Genomic DNA, 14,166 nt, shown 5'->3' with positions numbered 1-14,166 from the left:
CACGGGGTTAACGACACGGGGCTAACGACACGGGGTTAACGACATGGGGCTAATATCACGGGGTTAACGACACGGGGTTAACGACACGGGGCTAATATCACGGGGTTAACGACACGGGGTTAACAACACGGGGTTAACGACACGGCGTTAATGACACGGGGCTAACGACACGGGGCTAATATCACGGGGTTAACGACACGGGGTTAACAACACGGGGCTAATATCACGGGGTTAACGACACGGGGTTAACAACACGGGGCTAATATCACGGGGTTAACGACACGGGGATAACGACACGGAGCTAATATCACAGGGTTAACGACACGGGGTTAACAACACGGGGCTAATATCACGGGGTTATCGACACGGGGTTAACGACACAGGGTTAACGACACGGGGCTAACGGTCACGGGGCTAACGGTCACGGGGTTAACGACACGGGGCTAACGGTCACGGGGCTAACGACACGGGGTTAACGGTCACGAGGCTAACGGTCACGGGGTTAACGACACGGGGATAACGACACGGGGTAAACGACACGGGGTTAACGACACGGGGTTAACGACACGGGGTTAACGACACGGGGCTAACGGTCACGGGGTTAACGACACGGGGCTAACGGTCACGGGGTTAACGACACGGGGTTAACGACACGGGGCTAACGGTCACGGGGTTAACGACACGGGGTTAACGACACGGGGCTAACGGTCACGGGGTTAACGACACGGGGCTAACGACACGGGGTTAACGACACGGGGTTAACGACACGGGGCTAATATCACGGGGATAACGACACGGGGTTAACGACACGGGGTTAACGACACGGGGCTAACGACACGGGGCTAACGACACGGGGCTAACGACACGGGGCTAACGACACGGGGCTAACGACACGGGGTTAACGACACGGGGCTAACGACACGGGGCTAACGACACGGGGTTAACGACACGGGGCTAACGACACGGGGCTAACGACACGGGGCTAACGACACGGGGTTAACGACACGGGGTTAACGACACGGGGCTAACGACACGGGGTTAACGACACGGGGTTAACGACACGGGGCTAATATCACGGGGATAACGACACGGGGTAAACGACACGGGGCTAACGGTCACGGGGCTAACGGTCACGGGGTTGACGACACGGGGTTAACGACACGGGGTTAACGGTCACGAGGCTAACGGTCACGGGGTTAACGACACGGGGATAACGACACGGGGTAAACGACACGGGGTTAACGACACGGGGTTAACGACACGGGGCTAACGGTCACGGGGTTAACGACACGGGGCTAACGGTCACGGGGTTAACGACACGGGGTTAACGACACGGGGCTAACGGTCACGGGGTTAACGACACGGGGTTAACGACACGGGGCTAATATCACACGGTTAACGACACGGGGTTAACGACACGTGGCTAACGGTCACGGGGCTAACGGTCACGGGGTTAACGACACGGGGCTAACGGTCACGGGGTTAACGACACGGGGTTACCGACACGGGGCTAACGACACGGGGCTAACGACACGGGGTTAACGACACGGGGTTAACGACACGGGGCTAACGACACGGGGTTAACGACACGGGGCTAACGACACGGGGTTAACGACACGGGGCTAACGACACGGGAATAATGACATGGGGTTAACGACACGGGGCTAACGGTCACGGGGCTAACGGTCACGGGGTTAATGACACGCGGCTAACGGTCATGGGACTACCGGTCACAGGGTTAACGACACGGGGCTAACGGTCACGGGGTTAACGACACGGGGCTAACGACACGTGGCTAACGGTCACGGGGCTAACGGTCACGGGGTTAACGACACGGGGTTAACGACACGGGGTTAACGACACGGGGCTAACGACACGGGGTTAACAACACAGGGTTAACGACACGGGGCTAACGACACAGGGTTAACGACATGGGGTTAACGACACGGGGTTAACGACACGGGGTTAACGACACGGGGCTAACGACACGGGGTTAACGACACGGGGCTAACGACACGGGGCTAACGACACGGGGTTAACGACACGGGGTTAACGACACGGGGCTAACGACACGGGGTTAACGACACGGGGTTAACGACACGGGGTTAACGACACGGGGCTAATATCACGGGGCTAACGACACGGGGTTAACGACACGGGGTTAACGACACGGGGCTAACGACACGGGGTTAACGACACGGGGTTAACGACACGGGGCTAACGACACGGGGCTAACGACACGGGGTTAACGACACGGGGTTAACGACACGGGGCTAACGACACGGGGTTAACGACACGGGGTTAACGACACAGGGTTAACGACACGGGGCTAATATCACGGGGCTAACGACACGGGGTTAACGACACGGGGTTAACGACACGGGGTTAACGACACGTGGTTAACAACACGGGGTTAACTACGCGGGGTTAACGACACGGGGCTAACGACACAGGGCTAACGACACGGTACTAACAACACGGGGTTAACGACACGGGGCTAACGACACGGGGTTAACGACACGGGGCTAACGACACGGGAATAATGACATGGGGTTAACGACACGGGGCTAACGGTCACGGGGCTAACGGTCACGGGGTTAATGACACGCGGCTAACGGTCATGGGACTACCGGTCACAGGGTTAACGACACGGGGCTAACGGTCACGGGGTTAACGACACGGGGCTAACGACACGTGACTAACGGTCACGGGGCTAACGGTCACGGGGTTAACGACACGGGGTTAACGGTCACGGGGTTAACGACACGGGGCTAACGACACGTGGCTAACGGTCACGGGGATAACGGTCACGAGGTTAACGACACGGGGCTAACGGTCACGGGGCTAACGGTCACGGGGTTAACGACACGGGGCTAACGACACGGGGTTAACGACATGGGGCTAATATCACGGGGTTAACGACACGGGGTTAACGACACGGGGCTAATATCACGGGGTTAACGACACGGGGTTAACAACACGGGGTTAACGACACGGCGTTAATGACACGGGGCTAACGACACGGGGCTAATATCACGGGGTTAACGACACGGGGTTAACAACACGGGGCTAATATCACGGGGTTAACGACACGGGGTTAACAACACGGGGCTAATATCACGGGGTTAACGACACGGGGATAACGACACGGAGCTAATATCACAGGGTTAACGACACGGGGTTAACAACACGGGGCTAATATCACGGGGTTATCGACACGGGGTTAACGACACAGGGTTAACGACACGGGGCTAACGGTCACGGGGCTAACGGTCACGGGGTTAACGACACGGGGCTAACGGTCACGGGGCTAACGACACGGGGTTAACGGTCACGAGGCTAACGGTCACGGGGTTAACGACACGGGGATAACGACACGGGGTAAACGACACGGGGTTAACGACACGGGGTTAACGACACGGGGTTAACGACACGGGGCTAACGGTCACGGGGTTAACGACACGGGGTTAACGACACGGGGCTAACGGTCACGGGGTTAACGACACGGGGCTAACGACACGGGGTTAACGACACGGGGTTAACGACACGGGGCTAATATCACGGGGATAACGACACGGGGTTAACGACACGGGGTTAACGACACGGGGTTAACGACACGGGGCTAACGACACGGGGCTAACGACACGGGGTTAACGACACGGGGCTAACGACACGGGGTTAACGACACGGGGCTAACGACACGGGGCTAACGACACGGGGTTAACGACACGGGGCTAACGACACGGGGCTAACGACACGGGGTTAACGACACGGGGCTAACGACACGGGGCTAACGACACGGGGCTAACGACACGGGGCTAACGACACGGGGCTAACGACACGGGGTTAACGACACGGGGTTAACGACACGGGGCTAATATCACGGGGATAACGACACGGGGTAAACGACACGGGGCTAACGGTCACGGGGCTAACGGTCACGGGGTTAACGACACGGGGTTAACGACACGGGGTTAACGGTCACGAGGCTAACGGTCACGGGGTTAACGACACGGGGATAACGACACGGGGTAAACGACACGGGGTTAACGACACGGGGTTAACGACACGGGGCTAACGGTCACGGGGTTAACGACACGGGGCTAACGGTCACGGGGTTAACGACACGGGGTTAACGACACGGGGCTAATGGTCACGGGGTTAACGACACGGGGTTAACGACACGGGGCTAATATCACACGGTTAACGACACGGGGTTAACGACACGTGGCTAACGGTCACGGGGCTAACGGTCACGGGGTTAACGACACGGGGCTAACGGTCACGGGGTTAACGACACGGGGTTAACGACACGGGGCTAACGAAACGGGGTTAACGACACGGGGCTAACGACACGGGGTTAACGACACGGGGTTAACGACACGGGGTTAACGACACGGGGTTAACAACACGGGGCTAATATCACGGGGTTATCGACACGGGGTTAACGACACAGGGTTAACGACACGGGGCTAACGGTCACGGGGCTAACGACACGGGGTTAACGGTCACGAGGCTAACGGTCACGGGGTTAACGACACGGGGCTAACGACACGGGGTAAACGACACGGGGTTAACGACACGGGGTTAACGACACGGGGCTAACGGTCACGGGGTTAACGACACGGGGCTAACGGTCACGGGGTTAACGACACGGGGTTAACGACACGGGGCTAACGGTCACGGGGTTAACGACACGGGGCTAACGACACGGGGTTAACGACACGGGGTTAACGACACGGGGCTAACGGTCACGGGGCTAACGGTCACGGGGTTAACGACACGGGGTAAACGACACGTGGCTAACGGTCACGGGGTTAACGACACGGGGCTAACGGTCACGGGGTTAACGACACGGGGCTAACGGTCACGAGGCTAACGGTCACGGGGTTAACGACACGGGGATAACGACACGGGGTAAACGACACGGGGTTAACGACACGGGGTTAACGACACGGGGTTAACGACACGGGGCTAACGGTCACGGGGTTAACGACACGGGGCTAACGGTCACGGGGTTAACGACACGGGGTTAACGACACGGGGCTAACGGTCACGGGGTTAACGACACGGGGTTAACGACACGGGGCTAATATCACACGGTTAACGACACGGGGTTAACGACACGTGGCTAACGGTCACGGGGCTAACGGTCACGGGGTTAACGACACGGGGCTAACGGTCACGGGGTTAACGACACGGGGTTAACGACACGGGGCTAACGAAACGGGGTTAACGACACGGGGCTAACGACACGGGGTTAACGACACGGGGTTAACGACACGGGGTTAACAACACGGGGCTAATATCACGGGGTTAACGACACGGGGTTAACGACACGGGGAAAATATCACGGAGTTAACGACACGGGGATAACGACACGGGGTAAACGACACGTGGCTAACGGTCACGGGGCTAACGGTCACGGGGTTAACGACACGGGGCTAACGGTCACGGGGTTAACGACATGGGGTTAACGACACGGGGCTAACGACACGGGGTTAACGACACGGGGCTAACGACACTGGGCTAACAACACGGGGTTAACGACACGGGGTTAACGACACGGGGTTAACAACACGGGGCTAATATCACGGGGTTATCGACACGGGGTTAACGACACAGGGTTAACGACACGGGGCTAACGGTCACGGGGCTAACGGTCACGGGGTTGACGACACGAGTCTAACGGTCACGGGGTTAACGACACGGGGTTAACGACACGGGGCTAACGACACGGGGCTAACGACACGGGGCTAACGACACGGGCTAAATGACACGTGGCTAACGGTCACGGGGCTAACAGTCACGGGGTTAAGGACACGGGGCTAACGGTCACGGGGTTAACGACACGGGGTTAACGACACGGGGCTAACGACACGGGGCTAACGACACGGGGTTAACAACACGGGGTTAACGACACGAGGTTAACGACACAGGGTTAACCACTCGGGGTTAACGACACGGGGCTAATATCACGGGGTTAACGACACGGGGTTAACGACACGGGGCTAATATCACGGGGTTAACGACACGGGGTTAACGACACGGGGTTAACGACACGGGGCTAATATCACGGGGTTAACGATACGGGGTTAACGACACGGGGCTAACGACACGGGGTTAACGACACGGGGCTAATATCACACGGTTAACGACACGGGGTTAACGACACGGGGTTAACAACATGGGGTTAACGACACGGGGTTAACGACACGGGGTTAACAACATGGGGTTAACGACACGGGGCTAATATCACGGGGTTAACGACACGGGGCTAACGACACGGGGCTAATATCACGGGGTTAACAACACGGGGTTAACGACACGGGGTTAACAACACGGGGCTAATATCACGGGGTTAACGACACGGGATTAACGACATGGGGTTAACAACACGGGGTTAACAACACGGGGCTAATATCACGGGGTTATCGACACGGGGTTAACGACACAGGGTTAACGACACGGGGCTAACGGTCACGGGGCTAACGGTCACGGGGTTAACGACACGGGGCTAACGGTCACGGGGCTAACGACACGGGGTTAACGGTCACGAGGCTAACGGTCACGGGGTTAACGACACGGGGATAACGACACGGGGTAAACGACACGGGGTTAACGACACGGGGTTAACGACACGGGGTTAACGACACGGGGCTAACGGTCACGGGGTTAACGACACGGGGCTAACGGTCACGGGGTTAACGACACGGGGTTAACGACACGGGGCTAACGGTCACGGGGTTAACGACACGGGGTTAACGACACGGGGCTAACGGTCACGGGGTTAACGACACGGGGCTAACGACACGGGGTTAACGACACGGGGTTAACGACACGGGGCTAATATCACGGGGTTAACGACACGGGGTTAACGACACGGGGCTAACGACACGGGGCTAACGACACGGGGTTAACGACACGGGGCTAACGACACGGGGCTAACGACACGGGGCTAACGACACGGGGTTAACGACACGGGGCTAACGACACGGGGCTAACGACACGGGGTTAACGACACGGGGCTAACGACACGGGGCTAACGACACGGGGTTAACGACACGGGGCTAACGACACGGGGTTAACGACACGGGGTTAACGACACGGGGCTAACGACACGGGGTTAACGACACGGGGTTAACGACACGGGGCTAATATCACGGGGATAACGACACGGGGTAAACGACACGGGGCTAACGGTCACGGGGCTAACGGTCACGGGGTTAACGACACGGGGTTAACGACACGGGGTTAACGGTCACGAGGCTAACGGTCACGGGGTTAACGACACGGGGATAACGACACGGGGTAAACGACACGGGGTTAACGACACGGGGTTAACGACACGGGGCTAACGGTCACGGGGTTAACGACACGGGGCTAACGGTCACGGGGTTAACGACACGGGGTTAACGACACGGGGCTAACGGTCACGGGGTTAACGACACGGGGTTAACGACACGGGGCTAATATCACACGGTTAACGACACGGGGTTAACGACACGTGGCTAACGGTCACGGGGCTAACGGTCACGGGGTTAACGACACGGGGCTAACGGTCACGGGGTTAACGACACGGGGTTACCGACACGGGGCTAACGACACGGGGCTAACGACACGGGGTTAACGACACGGGGTTAACGACACGGGGCTAACGACACGGGGTTAACGACACGGGGCTAACGACACGGGGTTAACGACACGGGGCTAACGACACGGGAATAATGACATGGGGTTAACGACACGGGGCTAACGGTCACGGGGCTAACGGTCACGGGGTTAATGACACGCGGCTAACGGTCATGGGACTACCGGTCACAGGGTTAACGACACGGGGCTAACGGTCACGGGGTTAACGACACGGGGCTAACGACACGTGGCTAACGGTCACGGGGCTAACGGTCACGGGGTTAACGACACGGGGTTAACGACACGGGGTTAACGACACGGGGCTAACGACACGGGGTTAACAACACAGGGTTAACGACACGGGGCTAACGACACAGGGTTAACGACATGGGGTTAACGACACGGGGTTAACGACACGGGGTTAACGACACGGGGCTAACGACACGGGGTTAACGACACGGGGCTAACGACACGGGGTTAACGACACGGGGCTAACGACACGGGGCTAACGACACGGGGTTAACGACACGGGGTTAACGACACGGGGTTAACGACACGGGGCTAACGACACGGGGTTAACGACACGGGATTAACGACACGGGGTTAACGACACGGGGTTAACGACACGGGGCTAATATCACGGGGCTAACGACACGGGGTTAACGACACGGGGTTAACGACACGGGGCTAACGACACGGGGTTAACGACACGGGGTTAACGACACGGGGCTAACGACACGGGGTTAACGACACGGGGTTAACGACACGGGGCTAACGACACGGGGTTAACGACACGGGGTTAACGACACAGGGTTAACGACACGGGGCTAATATCACGGGGCTAACGACACGGGGTTAACGACACGGGGTTAACGACACGGGGTTAACGACACGTGGTTAACAACACGGGGTTAACTACGCGGGGTTAACGACACGGGGCTAACGACACAGGGCTAACGACACGGTACTAACAACACGGGGTTAACGACACGGGGCTAACGACACGGGGTTAACGACACGGGGCTAACGACACGGGAATAATGACATGGGGTTAACGACACGGGGCTAACGGTCACGGGGCTAACGGTCACGGGGTTAATGACACGCGGCTAACGGTCATGGGACTACCGGTCACAGGGTTAACGACACGGGGCTAACGGTCACGGGGTTAACGACACGGGGCTAACGACACGTGGCTAACGGTCACGGGGCTAACGGTCACGGGGTTAACGACACGGGGTTAACGGTCACGGGGTTAACGACACGGGGCTAACGACACGTGGCTAACGGTCACGGGGATAACGGTCACGAGGTTAACGACACGGGGCTAACGGTCACGGGGCTAACGGTCACGGGGTTAACGACACGGGGCTAACGACACGGGGTTAACGACATGGGGCTAATATCACGGGGTTAACGACACGGGGTTAACGACACGGGGCTAATATCACGGGGTTAACGACACGGGGTTAACAACACGGGGTTAACGACACGGCGTTAATGACACGGGGCTAACGACACGGGGCTAATATCACGGGGTTAACGACACGGGGTTAACAACACGGGGCTAATATCACGGGGTTAACGACACGGGGTTAACAACACGGGGCTAATATCACGGGGTTAACGACACGGGGATAACGACACGGAGCTAATATCACAGGGTTAACGACACGGGGTTAACAACACGGGGCTAATATCACGGGGTTATCGACACGGGGTTAACGACACAGGGTTAACGACACGGGGCTAACGGTCACGGGGCTAACGGTCACGGGGTTAACGACACGGGGCTAACGGTCACGGGGCTAACGACACGGGGTTAACGGTCACGAGGCTAACGGTCACGGGGTTAACGACACGGGGATAACGACACGGGGTAAACGACACGGGGTTAACGACACGGGGTTAACGACACGGGGTTAACGACACGGGGCTAACGGTCACGGGGTTAACGACACGGGGCTAACGGTCACGGGGTTAACGACACGGGGTTAACGACACGGGGCTAACGGTCACGGGGTTAACGACACGGGGTTAACGACACGGGGCTAACGGTCACGGGGTTAACGACACGGGGCTAACGACACGGGGTTAACGACACGGGGTTAACGACACGGGGCTAATATCACGGGGATAACGACACGGGGTTAACGACACGGGGTTAACGACACGGGGTTAACGACACGGGGCTAACGACACGGGGTTAACGACACGGGGCTAACGACACGGGGTTAACGACACGGGGCTAACGACACGGGGCTAACGACACGGGGCTAACGACACGGGGTTAACGACACGGGGCTAACGACACGGGGCTAACGACACGGGGTTAACGACACGGGGCTAACGACACGGGGCTAACGACACGGGGCTAACGACACGGGGCTAACGACACGGGGTTAACGACACGGGGCTAACGACACGGGGTTAACGACACGGGGTTAACGACACGGGGCTAATATCACGGGGATAACGACACGGGGTAAACGACACGGGGCTAACGGTCACGGGGCTAACGGTCACGGGGTTAACGACACGGGGTTAACGACACGGGGTTAACGGTCACGAGGCTAACGGTCACGGGGTTAACGACACGGGGATAACGACACGGGGTAAACGACACGGGGTTAACGACACGGGGTTAACGACACGGGGCTAACGGTCACGGGGTTAACGACACGGGGCTAACGGTCACGGGGTTAACGACACGGGGTTAACGACACGGGGCTAACGGTCACGGGGTTAACGACACGGGGTTAACGACACGGGGCTAATATCACACGGTTAACGACACGGGGTTAACGACACGTGGCTAACGGTCACGGGGCTAACGGTCACGGGGTTAACGACACGGGGCTAACGGTCACGGGGTTAACGACACGGGGTTAACGACACGGGGCTAACGAAACGGGGTTAACGACACGGGGCTAACGACACGGGGTTAACGACACGGGGTTAACGACACGGGGTTAACGACACGGGGTTAACAACACGGGGCTAATATCACGGGGTTATCGACACGGGGTTAACGACACAGGGTTAACGACACGGGGCTAACGGTCACGGGGCTAACGACACGGGGTTAACGGTCACGAGGCTAACGGTCACGGGGTTAACGACACGGGGCTAACGACACGGGGTAAACGACACGGGGTTAACGACACGGGGTTAACGACACGGGGCTAACGGTCACGGGGTTAACGACACGGGGCTAACGGTCACGGGGTTAACGACACGGGGTTAACGACACGGGGCTAACGGTCACGGGGTTAACGACACGGGGCTAACGACACGGGGTTAACGACACGGGGTTAACGACACGGGGCTAACGGTCACGGGGCTAACGGTCACGGGGTTAACGACACGGGGTAAACGACACGTGGCTAACGGTCACGGGGTTAACGACACGGGGCTAACGGTCACGGGGTTAACGACACGGGGCTAACGGTCACGAGGCTAACGGTCACGGGGTTAACGACACGGGGATAACGACACGGGGTAAACGACACGGGGTTAACGACACGGGGTTAACGACACGGGGTTAACGACACGGGGCTAACGGTCACGGGGTTAACGACACGGGGCTAACGGTCACGGGGTTAACGACACGGGGTTAACGACACGGGGCTAACGGTCACGGGGTTAACGACACGGGGTTAACGACACGGGGCTAATATCACACGGTTAACGACACGGGGTTAACGACACGTGGCTAACGGTCACGGGGCTAACGGTCACGGGGTTAACGACACGGGGCTAACGGTCACGGGGTTAACGACACGGGGTTAACGACACGGGGCTAACGAAACGGGGTTAACGACACGGGGCTAACGACACGGGGTTAACGACACGGGGTTAACGACACGGGGTTAACAACACGGGGCTAATATCACGGGGTTAACGACACGGGGTTAACGACACGGGGAAAATATCACGGAGTTAACGACACGGGGATAACGACACGGGGTAAACGACACGTGGCTAACGGTCACGGGGCTAACGGTCACGGGGTTAACGACACGGGGCTAACGGTCACGGGGTTAACGACATGGGGTTAACGACACGGGGCTAACGACACGGGGTTAACGACACGGGGCTAACGACACGGGGCTAACAACACGGGGTTAACGACACGGGGTTAACGACACGGGGTTAACAACACGGGGCTAATATCACGGGGTTATCGACACGGGGTTAACGACACAGGGTTAACGACACGGGGCTAACGGTCACGGGGCTAACGGTCACGGGGTTGACGACACGAGTCTAACGGTCACGGGGTTAACGACACGGGGTTAACGACACGGGGCTAACGACACGGGGCTAACGACACGGGGCTAACGACACGGGCTAAATGACACGTGGCTAACGGTCACGGGGCTAACAGTCACGGGGTTAAGGACACGGGGCTAACGGTCACGGGGTTAACGACACGGGGTTAACGACACGGGGCTAACGACACGGGGCTAACGACACGGGGTTAACAACACGGGGTTAACGACACGAGGTTAACGACACAGGGTTAACCACTCGGGGTTAACGACACGGGGCTAATATCACGGGGTTAACGACACGGGGTTAACGACACGGGGCTAATATCACGGGGTTAACGACACGGGGTTAACGACACGGGGTTAACGACACGGGGCTAATATCACGGGGTTAACGATACGGGGTTAACGACACGGGGCTAATGACACGGGGTTAACGACACGGGGCTAATATCACACGGTTAACGACACGGGGTTAACGACACAGGGTTAACAACATGGGGTTAACGACACGGGGTTAACGACACGGGGTTAACAACATGGGGTTAACGACACGGGGCTAATATCACGGGGTTAACGACACGGGGCTAACGACACGGGGCTAATATCACGGGGTTAACAACACGGGGTTAACGACACGGGGTTAACAACACGGGGCTAATATCACGGGGTTAACGACACGGGATTAACGACATGGGGTTAACAACACGGGGTTAACAACACGGGGCTAATATCACGGAGTTAACGACACGGGGATAACGACACGGGGTAAACGACACGGGGCTAACGGTCACGGGGCTAACGGTCACGGGGTTAACGACACGGGGCTAACGGTCACGGGGCTAACGGTCACGGGGTTAACGACACGGGGCTAACGGTCACGGGGTTAACGACACGGGGTTAACGACACGGGGCTAACGACACGGGGTTAACGTCACGGGGTTAACGACACGGGGTTCACGACACGGGGTTAACGACACGGGGCTAACGACACGGGGCTAACAACACGGGGTTAACGACACGGGGTTAACGACACGGGGTTAACAACACGGGGCTAATATCACGGGGTTAACGACACGGGGTTAACGACACGGGGCTAATATCACGGGGTTAACGACACGGGGATAACGACACGGAGCTAATATCACGGGGTTAACGACACGGGGTTAACAACACGGGGCTAATATCACGGGGTTATCGACACGGGGTTAACGACACAGGGTTAACGACACGGGGTTAACGGTCACGGGGCTAACGGTCACGGGGTTAACGACACGGGGCTAACGACACAGGGTTAACGACACGGGGCTAACGGTCACGGGGCTAACGGTCACGGGGTTAACGACACGGGGCTAACGACACGGGGTTAACAACACGGGGTTAATGACACGAGGTTAACGACACAGGGTTAACCACTCGGGGTTAACGACACAGGGCTAATATCACGGGGTTAACGACACGGGGTTAACGACACGGGGTTAACGACACGGGGTTAACGACACGGGGCTAATATCACGGGGTTAACGACACGGGGTTAACGACACGGGGCTAACGACACGGGGTTAACGACACGGGGCTAATATCACACGGTTAATGACACGGGGTTAACGACACGGGGTTAACAACACGGGGTTAACGACACGAGGTTAACGACACGGGGTTAACGACACGGGGCTAATATCACGGGGTTAACGACACGGGGTTAACGACACGGGGTTAACGACACGGGGCTAATATCACGGGGTTAACGACACGGGGCTAACGGTCACGGGGTTAACGACACGGGGCTAATATCACGGGGTTAACGACACGGGGTTAACGACACGGGGTTAGCGACACGGGGCTAATATCACGGGGTTAACGACACGGGGTTAACGACACGGGGTTAACGACACGGGGCTAATATCACGGGGTTAACGACACGGGGTTAACGTCACGGGGTTAACGACACGGGGCTAACGACACGGGGTTAACGACACGGGGCTAATATCACACGGTTAACGACACGGGGTTAACGACACGGGGTTAACAACATGGGGTTAACGACACATGGTTAACGACACGGGGCTAACGACACGGGGCTAATATCACGGGGTTAACGACACGGGGTTAACGACACGGGGTTAATATCACGGGGTTAACGACACGGGGCTAACGACCCGGGGCTAATATCACGGGGTTAACGACACGGGGTTAACGACACGGGGCTGATATCACGGGGTTAACGACATGGGGTTAACAACACGGGGTTAACGACACG

This window comes from Scyliorhinus torazame, chromosome 4 (genome assembly GCF_047496885.1).
Source record: "Scyliorhinus torazame isolate Kashiwa2021f chromosome 4, sScyTor2.1, whole genome shotgun sequence".
Lineage (NCBI taxonomy): Eukaryota > Metazoa > Chordata > Chondrichthyes > Carcharhiniformes > Scyliorhinidae > Scyliorhinus > Scyliorhinus torazame.
This window is presented reverse-complemented; position numbering follows the sequence as displayed.